Genomic DNA, 14,808 nt, shown 5'->3' with positions numbered 1-14,808 from the left:
TCTCACAAGACATAAGACTAAAAATTAAAGTGGTTCAAGTCACTGTCTTGAACAATGTAGGAATCTGAATTATTCTCAACACATTTTGTGTTGAAGAGGTATCTGCAGACCATGTAGCATGGCTAATCAAGAAAATACAGCCCAGGTTTCCAAACTATCAAATTGTGAGCATGTTTATGTAACAGTTTAATTGTCTATTGAGGTTTGTCTATACTTGATGTATATATTTATTTTCAAATTTTGTAAAGAATACATTATTAGGCTAACTGATCAATATTGTGCCACGTAAATTCAGCATAAATGTGATTTAGCTTCATGATTCTGTTTAGTTTTATATCCTCTGGGACTTCTATTACACAGCCACTTCTATAATGACAGTAAATATTCAACATCCTGGGGATGACAGACATGTCTGAGGGCTGTAAAATATCATGTTCAATGAGAAGGTCCCTCTCTTGGGAGCGCAGAACATGTGAGTATGCATTTGAACAGATAGCCTGAGTGGAGGTGAATTTATTTTAGAAATTAAAAGCTATTTAAATTCATTTTTAGTTTTCCAGCTTCTTAAAGTGTCATGTTTATCCAAATTCAGTTTCATCAATAAACAATTAATTGAGGATAAATTAGGGACAACTGAAAAATAGATGCAGCTTAACTTCATTGCCCAGCAGAAAAATAAAGAATCTTAACAAACACAGGTATCAAGTTTTCAATTAAAGATGATTTTATAATATAATGAGTCAAAAATAAATACCATGTAATTTTTTCTGTTACTGAGCAGGCAATCCTTAATGTCAAGTATGTTTACAAGATCCTAATTATATTCTTGAATTTATGTTATTCTTCCTCTGAATTTTGAGCTTATAAATCCATCAGCTGAAGTAAGCACTGGTATTCAATGGGTCACATAAAGCCCAAGAGAGGAAAAGTTCATAAAAGTTTAAATTTTTCAGGTCACTTGTAATACTTATTATTCTTAACATTATGAATATATACTTGATCTAACAATACATAGAAGGATATTTGTTTTAAGAAATATAAAATATAATAACTGTAACAATGGGCAAAGGAAATCTTTGTTTTCCATGTAGTAAAATCATGCCAGTTTTCAATGTCCACAGTAGAAAAGTCACCTTTAGGTTCCACTGTGTATTTTTTTTTTGTAATGGCACTTGTTAAAAAGAAAGGTAATGATAAAATTAATTGCAATATTCTGAATTATATGTTAAGGAAATTGCTATCTGGATCACAACGAGGACAACCAGTGTGATGGAATTTTGAGCACTGATGGGGATTAATAGTAGTGATGCTTCATATAAAAAGTTTGATTTATCTTTTTGATGTGCTGCCAAATAAAATGCAGTTAATAAAGCACTATCTTATTTCAGAAGTCAGTATTTTTCAGGACTATTTCTTGATTTTATCCTTCATCAATAATATGTTTTTCTTTTAGTGGTGTGTTTTCAGTCTTGAAACATGTATTAATACTGATATGAATAAAAACAGTAGTGTTAAGTGATCCACAAGAAAGCAACCAGACAGACAACAGATCAAACGTGCCCACTGCCCTAGAAATGTGTCCCCAGTGGACAGGAAGTGAGGTAGTTTGTCAAGGAGTCATCAGACTGAGGTGGTCAACAGCAGTACAATAGGGTCATCGGTTAAGAAGTCCATTAATGCAGGCCAGGTGTGTTTCACAGATGGTGGGAAGACTGACATAGGAGATAATATTCATGATATGGTTATGGAAAAGCAACTGAGACTCATAGGTGACTGTTCATGAATGAAAATACCTGAGACTGTTTCATGAATGGAAACACTTGAGGGAACCACTAGAAAAATCTGTGGCTGACAGCAGGGGGCATTGATATCTGTGGAGGACAGAGGAGACCCAAGACTAGTTTTGTTTAGAATTTTAGAAAATAATCTAATGACAGTTATCCATGTTTATTATTTCAGTAATAATATACAAAAGTATATATTATAGAAGTATGCCTCTTTTTCAATAAGCATGTGATTTTTAGCAACCTATGACTGTAGAGCACTTAACATATATTACTCTGATCTGTATGATATATAGAAACCTATATTTTATTCACAAATGAATCCATGAAATAGTTGTTGAGTGTGATATAGTAAGGTTCCTGAGAAGGTACTGGTTGCTGTCAAATATAAATTCTGGTGAAGAGCCCAAATATGCCTTGTTCTCACAATTCTACTGAGAGAAAAATTGAGTACAGTAACAGATTGCTTCTGAATGCACTTGGTTAGTCAGACTCCAAGTTACAGCATCCTCACTGTGACCACACTGCTCAGTGAGCTTGAGCTCTTTCTCTGAGATGACTTCCCCTTTCTCCCACTTAACAGTTTTTGTTTAGTATTTACTACATACCCATGATGCAGATAGGTAAAATGTTCATGAACCATGCATTAAAGACAATTCAGATAGTACTATTTGTTCCAACATGCACTGAGTCAATTAGGATGTTACTCAAAGTATTTTTTTTTTAATGATTTATACAAGAACCAAGGTACAGGCTAGATGTGTGGGGGGTGAGAGGATTCACCAGAGCCAGAGCGGGGAACAGAACAGACAGAGTGACTGAAATACACTGCTGAGGGGAGCAGCGGGCGTGACAGGAGAGGTCTGCCGCACCATGTGGGACCCTCGCCGGTGGCCGGGGATCGAACCGGTGCTGTAGAGGCTGTGAACAGCTTCCCAGCATGATGCTCAACCGCCTGCACCACCTGGGGAAGCCCTCAAAATACTTTTTATTTAATGGTTTCAATGAACTTATGTGTAGAGATAGAAATATGTACACAAAATGTACAAAATGCTGTGCACAAAATTACTCCTGTTCATTTCGCTTCCTATGCTTTTTTTGCACTGTTTTTCTTTTGCTTTTATACTTGTGGAATTAGCTGCTGATGTCCTGCCAAAGTCTTAATGATCCCATCATGAAAAACATAATTATGCTTCCTTCTGATATTTTCAATGTTTTATCATTTTATTCTCTGTACCTCTTTTTCAATAAGCATGTGATTTTGGCCAACATATGACTGGAGATCACTTAACATATATTAATTAGGGCCTCCCCAGTGGCGCAGCGATTGAGCGCTGGGTTGCGAAGCTGCCCGCAGCCTCTGCAGCGCCGGTTCGATCCCCGGCTGCTTCCCGGCCAACGGAGGAGGGACCCATATGGCACACAGACCTCTCCTGCTGCCCGCTGCTCTCCTCAGCAGTGTGCTTCGGTCCTTCTGCCTGCTCTGCTCCCCGCTCTGGCTCTGGTGAATTCTCTCACCCTCCCGCGCTTCTAACTGTACCCAGTGCTTGTATAAATATCTAAAAATAAATAAATCTTAAAAAAAAAAGAAAAAAGAATATACTCCAGAAAAATGAAGTGTTCAGGTTAAAATTTTAAAATATATATATATATATATAAATTAGTAATTAGGTGATCTGTATATACGGGTTCGCCTGCAAATTGTCTTTGTAAGTTTACTGCTCTGTCCATATGTCCTTTTTTTTTTTTCTCAGAAGTAAGGGCCATTGTGGTTTTTTATCTCAGCCCCTCATTGTAAGATCTAGAACTGACACGACAAGGTGTTTTTTATGCCTGCCTTAAAAGACAAAGCAAATATAATAATGAAGACTATATGCTGACTCACAAAATTATCCCAATTACTTGACGTAGGTTTCAATATTATTAGAAACTACACTGACATGTAATCTCAAATTTAAGATGTTTGTCAAAGTATCATAAATGACTAACTTGGATGGGAGAGTTTCTTAACATTAAAAAATACTTGAATTAGGGCCTCCCCGGTGGCGCAGCAGTTGAGCTCTGGGTTGCGAAGCTGCCCGCAGCCTCTGCTGCTCCCCAGCCACTGGAGGAGGGTCCCACATGGCGCGCAGACCTCTCCTGCCGCCCGCTGCTCCCCTCAGCAGTGTACTTCGGTCCTTCTGCCTGCTCTGCTCCCCGCTCTGGCTCTGGTGAATTCTCTCACCCTCCCGCGCTTCTGACTGTACCCAGTGCTTGTATAAATAAATAAATAAATCTAAAAAAAATACTTGAATTATATGTTGTTGTTATTATTACTATTATTATTATCTAACTTTGCTAGTTAAATATTAAATTTGTAAACAGTAAAAGCAGACTGTCAAATGCTAGAGTATGAATTTTTTTCAGAGTCAGAGATAATTTCTCAAAGTTAATGCAATTTGAGTAAGATGTTAAAGACAGTTAATAGGCAGCTTAACTTAAATAAGCAAAGAGGATATGAACTGGTTATCTTTGAGAAAAGACGTATTAGTAGGAAATAACCAGGGACTTAAAAAGAGGACACTGAAAGGGATAAAGTATGTTTGATGGGTGAAGTGTTCATGTGGAAAAGTAACAGCAAATAAATGTAGATACATGCAACAGAGTCTGATTATTGAGATCTTTGAACAGTCACATTTAGAACACAGGGTGAGTATTTAAATTCTACTATAAAGGGTTTTAAAGAAAAAAATTACATTCTGAAGTCATGTTTTTCTGAAGATTATCCTTATGGAACTGATATATTTTTATAGAGATAGAGTATAAAAAGTTCATTTAAAATCATATATAAGAATGTCCACATGAACTTCATTCATAAAAATCAATAACTTGAAAAAAATCATGAATGCCCCTCTATAGGAAAAATGTATATCCTTGTGATGGTCTATTTTGTAATGATTAAAGTATAACAACGTATCATTATGTCAAATGAATTACATAGATGTACCATTATGAGGCACAAATTACGCATGCTTTAGTTTACTGAAGTTCATGAAAAGTCAAATTTGTTTCAATGTGAGAAATCAAAAAAATGATTTTCTCAGATACATTTGGTGACTGGAAAGCAATTGGAGGAAAATTTCTGAATGTAGGAACTAGTTTATACCTTGATCAAGGTGATGGTTTAAAAGGATATACACATGTAAAACTTAATGAGCTGTATAATCAAGATCAGTGTACATTGAGTATGTTTTACTCAAAGACATAAAATAATCCATCCTTATTATAGTTCCGGAATAGATAAATGGTAGCAACCATAGGAAAAGAGGAATCCATTGGGAGGTAATTTAAATTCCTCTAAATTTAAACTGTGAATAGATTTATGGTGAAAATAACTAGAAACTTGAAAAATAATTTGGGGATAGATAGGAGTCAGTGGTGTTTAGAAATGAAGAATACATAGGGGGCGTGATGAAAACCAAGTTAAATCAGTAGAAAATAGTGGCAGTTGGATTTTATGAAAGGTCTGGCAAAGGTGAGATAGTCCTCAGGATTGAGTCTGGGACCCTGGATAAGAGGTTTGGGAAGACAGGAGAAGCAATGTATTTAGGAGAGAAATGAGGAAGGGGTCTGATTAATCAAGATTCCAATTTTAAACAAGTTAAATTTTAGGAGTCTTTGAGACAGGCATGGAAAGATGTCAACTAATCATTTAGGTCCTTGGATCTGGACTTTGTGATAGCAGACTCAACACAGAAATTGTATTTATGGAGGAAGTTTTCTAAAAATTTCCCTGAAAAGGGAAAGGACCCATGATTTTCTTTTCTAGATACTTTCATTGTTAAGAGTAAGTTAGAGAAAGATGAGAAGTCTACAAAGGACTACCTAAAATATAGAGGTGAGAGAATAGGAGGAAAGTCAAGAATAGATAGCAAAACAGAGACCCCCAGGACCTGGACTTTCCAAAATAACAGGCACTAAACTGTGCTTAATATTTCTGACAGTTGTTCCTTAGCATGAAGGAGATTAGTAGGAAAAATATCAGCACTCTGATAGAAGTCAGGTTGGAACAGTAAGAAAAGTGAAAAGAAATGAAGGCAGTAGAGATAGTGATTGCATTTAATTCCTGTCTTATATTTGGTTGCTCTGTAATATTTCACTACTTTAGAAAATGAGAGTCTTTCAAGTCCTTTAATTCCATGTGTAGATATGGACACATACAATAATCTGCTTTGTAGTTCAAGTAGTTACCATATTCCACTTTGAATAAGAAAGGCTATAAGGGATTATTTTCCTTCTACTTAAATAGCTGTTTTTTTTTTCTCCACCCCCCTCGCCCCATCCTCTAGACTAATCTAAAATAGAGGCATCTTAAGGACAAAAAGAAATGGGATGGCAAACTGAGACAGTGTGTGGAGCAATGTGAAAGCAATGAAAAGGAGACAAAATTGCCTCTGCCAAAGAGTCATCGTCTTATCTTTTAGAAGAAAATGGTTATTTAAAGAACAAGCCCTATGTGAGGAACCCTGTTGTCTATTACTTGCAGATATGTAGTGACCTCTATTCAGTGGACGAAGCACTGTTCTGATTATTCCTTGGTAATGGAGTGCATTGTTGTTATTATGTGTTGATATGTTCCTCTTGACTTTATCTGCTATCCTTTTATACAAGTTGCAGCTGGACCAAGAAGAATCATCTGGGGGAATTGGGGAAAGTGTTAGATACCTTACCATGTATGTTATTCTCTGGATGTTTTGTTTACACGGACCATTTCCTCCCATATTTGATTCCCTTCAGATCTCCACAATTAGGCATTCAATGGGAAGCATGCCAATCAGATGCCTTTTTAAAGATGGGGAGTTCTGTGCTTTAGGTCAATCTGATTTGTCTTGTGATGTTTTAATCACTAATGGTTAACTTCCTTGGTGATGAGGGGATTCTTACCATTGGATAGCGAGGGTTGCTAAACAATTGCCATTCAACACCAAGCAGAGGAGATCAACAGTGGTTTATTACTCACATATACTACTTGTAGCCTTGGGGAAGAGGACCTCATGCAGCACACAAAGACATGTGGGGGTTGTATATTTTTTTTTTTTTTTATGGAATGAATGACCATAGACTATAGGATATTGGCTTGGTACTATCAAGGCACTAGGTTTCCTCCTGGCTCCCCCAGTAATTTTTCAGTGGTTTGTTTGAGTAGTTGCATGGATTGACTGGGTAATCAAACCCATTCTCAGGCATGAACAGGAATTGTGCCTGGTGCCTTGGGTAAGGAAGATTGTTTGGATAAAGGGCTTTTTGCACAGGAGAAGTGTGGCAAGGAACACTTGTGGTTAGATCATCTGAGGCCATCCTGATTATACCCCTTGTCAAGGTAGCATATGTTATTGAGCCTTAATTTTAGGCTTCATACTACATATGGCGACATGGAATAGCAAGTAAAAGGCAGGGATATGGCAGGGAAATACATTCAGAAGTAATCAAACATCTAGTTGTGTGTGCACACACCTATATTTGAAGAGGAAAAGTCATGCATTTATGAATACTATCTTTATTAAGATAGTTGAACCAAATTCTAGCATCCCCAAAGATTAAAAGTTTGTTTTTTCCAGCATAATGGGTATCAACAATATAATTGCACAAGTCATGCCTAAAGAAATCAACCCTCCAAAAATTCTAAATATATATATATATATATATATATATATTATTTTCAGCAGACTATTTTAGAAGGGTTGTGGTGAGAAGTTGTTTGTGTGGCTATAATTGATTTTATGTTGAAATTTCAGCTCCTTTGTTAAAATAATAAATTATTTCTGTAGGATAGTTGGTAAGATTCCATTAGCCAAATTAATTAAATTAATTTATAATTCACTGCTTTTCCCTCCTGATACATTGACTGGTCAGGTCTTTCTGGGTGGCCTTCATACCAACTCAGCTGGTGTATGGCTAGTAATTAGGTGTTTATCAGAGTCTTGCTGAAAAGGCATGAGACAGTTATCTGACACAATTATCTTTGAAAATTGAATCCTCCATTTCTGGTCCTGCTGAGGACATTCAAAGGAGCACTGAGTGGTTTAAAGCTAAATGCCTTTCAAAAACCCTTCCTTTCTTGAATGGATGCAATACAATTGCCTGTCACAAATTTCCCCCCCATTTCTCATGCACAGCCTTTTGTGTGTGAATCTTTTTGTTGTAAGTCTTTGTGCATGTTGACATATTAAAATTACTTTTGACCTGCTCTTCTGTTACTTCATTAATGTCTTTCTTACTATAGCCTAAAATTTAATGCTTGCCTCTTTGTCCCCTCTCTGTAGCTATATCTTCATAAACTAACTCAACAAAAGTGAAGGCAGTTGCTCAGATTGACTAGGCTGTGGATAATGATATTTCTAGAGCAGTTTACTCTTAAGCAATCTAAAAATTTGCAGCTCATTTAAGTATTAATGTGAAATCTACTTGCAGCTTGGAAATTAATTTTGAGCTTTAATATGAATAGCTATAAAAAGCATTGTTATTTAGGCACTACGAAAGTCAAACCCCAAGTAATAGATTTTAATTTAAATGTCACATCCACTTAGAAATGATGTTGTGACTCATCTCCCAATAGAGTTGAACCAATTTTAGGTTTCCACACACATTCAAAGCAGTGTGTTTAAAATAAATTTGTTTGGAAAATAAAAGCAAATAGCATGAAGACTAGTACATTTGTCTGGTTAATATTGGTAAGTAATAATGTACCAGTAAGCTTTCTGTCTTTTCAGTACCATGATTTCTTGCCCAATATAATGGTAATCTTCATAGATATATAAACGTCTTGCATATTATAGTTTTTGTGTTTGTGTTTTCATCTTCTTGTAAATCCATTAGTTCAGATACATATAGCTGTGATCATATCACTGTGTTCATTTATCCATCCACACATTCAACCAATATTTATTGTTTGCTACATGGCAGGTATGGTGCTAGAATTGTGGGCAATTGCAGTGGTGACCTCTATAGACTCATGGTCCCCAAGCTTTCCCACTTCCTGTCCTTGATTAACAGATTTTTGTCTTAGATACAGCATTTGTTCAATTCATTCTTTTGCTTGCACATCTTATTTGTACAAGAAGCCCTTGACATTTGGTCCTCATTATATTTTGTCAGCCACCTCTCTAGGCACAGTCTCACACTTATATATCATTTGAAATCCCATCCAAACAAAATTATCTATTGTTCTTCAAGTCAGCACACTTATCATTGTTGACTTTGTGTTTTTGTTTGGAATCCCTTTACTTTCCAATCCCAAACACTTCTGCCTTGATCAAAAACTACCCTAAATTTTAGATCTGTGTGAAATGTTTAATTCTGTAATGAACATTTTCCAATGTGCCTGATGGCTGGTTGCTTTGTTCTCTCTTTGATCTTATAGAACACCACCTTTTTTTTTTTTAACTTATCTGGGTCTGCTTCCCTGCCATATGATAAACTTTTCTTAGATAGTGACATTGTCCTGGTGCCCTATTTGTTTATGAATCTTAGAGTGAAACATAATAGATTCCCAAAGAAATTATATTAAGTGAAGTATTGACACAAGTATAGTCATTTTAATATAATTTTGGTATATTCTTATTTTTTGAGACAGTAATGTAATACTGACATCACTCCATGATCTATGTGTGTGTGTGTGCATAGCATGCCATCTGATATATCTAGTATTTGTATTTCTTGAGGCTTAAAATTAACACAGCTTGCATTTGTCACCATTAACTTTGGAGTCGCTGGCTCTTACTAAAGTCTTGGTCCCTAAGTGAAAAATAAGTCACCTGATATTCCTTTTCAATTAGATTAAGCAGAGAGAGAAGGGAATGGTCATGGCAGCTTTCTTGAGATGTGTTCAGAGATAACTAACCTCACTGGCTATACAATTGGCTTATTGTTAATTCCAGGGATTGCTGGCAGAACACGCTTGCTAAATCAACAGAGCAGTTTCTCTCATTTTCTCTCATCCTGTGTGTTTTCTCTCTCTCTCCACTCTCTATTGCACTACAATTTTTTCCACTCTACCTAAGTGTCAAACTAGACCAGCTTCACATGTAACCTTTCTTTGACCGAGCCAATGCCCAGACAACTTTATTATTCTGTTCTCAGTGCTAAGATAAATCTAACTTATTCGAGGCAACGTTTTCTTTAGAACAATGAGGCTATTGATGTTTATTCCATGTTACCTTACTTGAAAGAAGTTATTGTGCAGAAAAATATGTCTGCAATAGCCTTCATTTTCAGCTAGGATGACCAAACATCATGTGTCCCACTAATTTTCATCAGAATGATGAAATGAAAAATATGATTGAAGGTCAAGTGGGCATTGAATTCATCTGACTGAGCTAGTGTGAGCACAGCATTTTGAAAATTGCTTTTGTTTGAAAATTGCTTTCTTTTTGTCATTGTGTACATGAGTATACTTTTAAGGAACTATCTTTGTGAATTTGAGCATTCATTTTGAAAAGAGTGCCTGATGGAGTTTTCATTTTATCTACAAAATAAGAATAAGAAATAAAAAAAAACTTGTGATAGAATTTTATTAAATTTTTACATCCTATATGTTCACATGTATTTTTACATTAAATTAACTTATAATCTCTTTATTCCCAATTCAATCCCACTACTATATAAAGAATATGATTTTTAACAAGTCTGAAAACGACATTGCCTGAGGCAGCCCTATAATTAAGGTGAAAAGAAGATAGAATCTTCATTTTGTTGTCTTTACTTTTGTCTTTATGTTAGTAATACTAATGAACTTCACTATGTTTAGGGTAAAAAAGTGATTTGAGTCTTTCCACATTTGCTGCTGTGCTTTCTCTCCCCCACCCCCTTAGGATTTGTGAGTTTAATTTCCCATTGATTCTTTAATGGTTGTGGTAGCTCAGTAGAGAAAATGGTGTTTATCTTCATCATGCCCCGTGGATAGCACATTATGTTTATTTTTACACATAACTGCTTTCCCATCATATTGATAACACAGTCTAGTCAGTGGTTGAAAACCATCTTACTGTCTTATTGATTTTATATTTTAATCTTAACATGCATGTATGAATTCTTGGAATGCATTACATTAAAATATTTAATCCAGAAAACATGCTAGCTTTGCTTTCAGCCACTGAAGTGCCACTTCAACATGCTGAAAAGAGATCAAACATTAAGCAGAACTTTTAATTTAACTGTTTTCAGGAGTCTTGTGGTGCTTTATTTGAACATGCCAACCATGTTTTGAATATTCCATGTGCAGTGTTTTAAGAGCCATCCTATGCTTCTGCTTCTCATTTAGTAGCAACAAAATAATTATTTGCCCATTCTTTGTGATGGTTCTCCTAAAACTCTAACACAATAAAATATGTAGTATAAAAACCAGGTGATGTTCAGTCTTACTGCTAGTGGGTAATATTTCTCTTTCACAAATATTAACCAGTCACACTGTGTTGCCTTTAAACACTCCAGTCAGTATAATGTAAAAAACAGCTATAAATTCAAACTTTTGGAAGTCCTGAGAAATAGAGCAGATCCATTGCATTAATATTAGTTTTGTATGTGGCAAAATGTTTATTCTTACCTTAGCTCATTTGGGAAGTTATAGCTAAATATCTAGGTATCTAATAAACAGCATAATTTTATTTCTTATGGTTCTGGAGGCTAGCAGTTTCAAGATCAAGTTTCTGGCAGAGTCAGTGAATGATGAGAGTCCGTTTCCCTGGTTCTCCTTGTAGAGAATGTTGTCATGGACGAAATGACTAGGTCACTCTTTGCAGGTCATCTCATAAGGACACAAATCACATTCATGAAGCAGCATCCATATGACCTAATCACTTCCCAAACATCTCTGCTCCAATACAGTCTCAGTGGGGACTGGTTTCAGCACTTAAATTTTGAGGGAATAGTTCGATCTTTGGCACTTACCTTTTCTGAATTTGGTATATGTTGAATTCTGAAGGAGTGCATATCTCAGATTACTTTTCTTTTATCTGATTATTAATTAATGGCAACATATCTGTCTAAATGTGACTAATAAATGGACTACATTAAGTGAACTGACAAATTAAGTTAAAAAATTAGTTTCTTCAGTTCTTTAATCTGATTTAATAAGTCTGCTCAGTACATTTTGGACACAGAATAAGTGTCTCAAATGATCTCATTCTTTATATACAGTTAGAGGTTTACCACTATGCCCCAGGTTTTCTCACAGTCATTTAAAATGTTGTATTTCCTGGAAATACGATGAGAATTAATTAGTCTTTTGTGAAATGAGTGGAGACATAATTGGACATAGGGCCCGTGATCCATCCAAATGAAACTGATATGTGAATAATAATGTAGCTGTGACTTCATATACACAATTTTCAAGAAATTGGATGACAAACCACTGAGAATCTTGCTAATTTCCTCATTTCTGCTACCCTTGATTAACTACATATACATTTTTACAGGTTTGTCTTTGTCTTGTCTTTGTTCATGTATTTTTTTTCAGTATTGATTTCAAATCTATTTTTTTAAAGTCTTTGTTCTTAGTTTCTTTTCTTTCCTTTATTTTTTCCTTTTAAAAATCCAAATAAAAAAATAAAAATAAATTGGAGTCATCAATTTGATAATGTCACATTATCAAGGACTTTAAATAAGTTGGGGTTTAAAATAATTTCATAATATTTAACTAAATGTGTAGTCCTTGCCTATTACTTAGAAAAGGATTTGCTAAGTATATGCAAAGTTAAATGTATTATAAATTATATGGCAAGTGTTTAAAACATTTATATATAATACATATTTTTATAAGTAATGTTTTAATCAATGTATCCCTAAATATGTACTTTAAGTAATATGTTTCTGTAAGTAGTATGTAATTTTCAAATAATACAAACTTCATAGTTGATGTGACAGTATTCTAACTTAACAAGATCTTAAATGGTAATTTGCTTTGTTTGCTTTTTTTAATTGAAAACATTAAGCCTGCATTTCTTAGAAAGTATTATACAAATCTGACTCATTATTTCAAATACGTTTACATTATTTTAAATAAGGTTACATTAAATGTAACCTCCAACTAAACAGAAGCAATAATGTTTCTTAATATAGTTAACTGTACAGTAATAGCATATTATTATTGTAGAGAACTCTAAAGTAGATTAGCCTGTCATCAAAAAGGAAAAAATCACATACACAAGCTTGTGTGTACTTCTTATTGAATTTTCTGTACCCAAATTTTCTGTATTGATATATTTGGCCAATATTGATATATTTGGAATCCAATCCAATTTTATCTATTGATATATTTGGAAACAACAACATTTTTAGTTTTATTTAGTTTTGTTGCTATTGATTATTAGTGCTACTGTGCTTCACCAAATATATTAATTTTAAAAGCATTTAAAATTTTTAATTATGGCTCTTACATAAACTAATTTCTGCATTCTTAATTTTTAAAACATCCATAAATTTGCACATACATAACTGAATAGAGATTTTCAATTTTTGGTGATTGATTTCCCTTCTATGAGTGCTAGGAGACTCCTTCTATTTTAGTAGATGAAACTTTAGACCATTTCATTTATGAAAAGGAAAATATCACCTTATTAAATAATTGCTGACTGGCTCACCTGTTATATGTAAAGTCCAAAATAAGGTTGGCCTTTTCTGACCATTCATTTCAGTTTTTAGGAATATTACTCCACTAGTAAGTGGAGCTCTTTTTTTTTTTTAATCTAGAGTAAGACAGAGATAAATCACAGTTATTGATTTTGTTGTAATGTTGAACATTTATAACCTTCCCAGTGTTAGACTCACTAGATGATACTCAGTTAAAAATGAAACTAAATAAGATGAAAGACTGTAACATCTTGGCTCATCAGAGTCCTTTACTTTCCCAACAGAAAGGAAAGGAGGGAAGAAGGGAAAGAGGGAAAGAGAGAGAGAGAATAAGGTTTGATAATAAAAATTATTTGATGAATATTAACACTAAACTTTTATGGGATATGAGTTATATGAGTTTTGTAGATATTAGATATTAGCCTGTTCTCAGATTTATGAAATGTAAATATTTTCTCCCATTCAGTAAGATGAATTTTTGTTTTGTGATAGTTTCTTTCTCTATGCAGAAGCTTTTGAGTTTGATCATCAGGGAAAGGCAAATCAAAACTCAAATGAGATACCACCTCAGGTCTATGAGAATGGCCTATATCAGCAAGACCAGGAACAAATATTGAAGAACAATGCAGGGAAAAAAGGAACCATTGGGAGGGAAAAGGGGAGGGAGGAGAGCAAATTGGGGAGGGAGCACAGTGCACTATGGTGGAGGACTGTGGATATCTTGAGGGTGAGTATGATGTGGTGACAATACATGACAGGGTGATTTTGTACCTTTAAATCACATGCAATGCCTTAAAACTGTGTTATGTCAGTAAAAATTAAAAAAAAAGGAACTCTCATACACTGTTGTGAATGGAGACTGATCCAGCCCCTGTGGAAAATAGTGTGGAGGTTTTGCACAATATTAAAAATTGTCCCATGTGATGCAGAAATACCTTTCCTATGTATCTACTTGAAAAATGCACAAATACTAATTTGAACTGATATGTGCACTGCTATGTTCATTGTAATATTATTTACAAGAGTGATATTATGAAAACAACTTAAGTATCCAGCACAGATGAGTGAACTAACATGTTATTTGTATACTCAATGTGATACTACTCAGGAGTTAAAAAATAAATGAAATCTTATTATCTGTAGCAACATGGATGGAATTTCAGAAGATTATGTTTCTCAAAATAAGTCTAGAGAAAGACAAATGTCAGATAATTTCACTCATATTGGAATATATATATAAATATATATATATATATATATATATATATAAATCACAAAGGAACAAACCAATCTAAACTAAAACAAACTCTTGCGATCTGAGTACAGAACTAAGGCTACTAGCAGGGCAGTGTGGAGATGTATAAATAATTACCTCACTAAACACTAAATTAAAAGGAAACAGGAATGTATTTGTTTGGTA

The sequence above is a fragment of the Talpa europaea genome, assembly GCF_964194135.1.
Source record: "Talpa europaea genome assembly, chromosome: 4".
NCBI classification, from domain to species: Eukaryota; Metazoa; Chordata; class Mammalia; order Eulipotyphla; family Talpidae; genus Talpa; species Talpa europaea.
The sequence above is the reverse complement of the archived record's forward strand: the minus strand, read 5'-3'. Positions refer to the sequence as shown.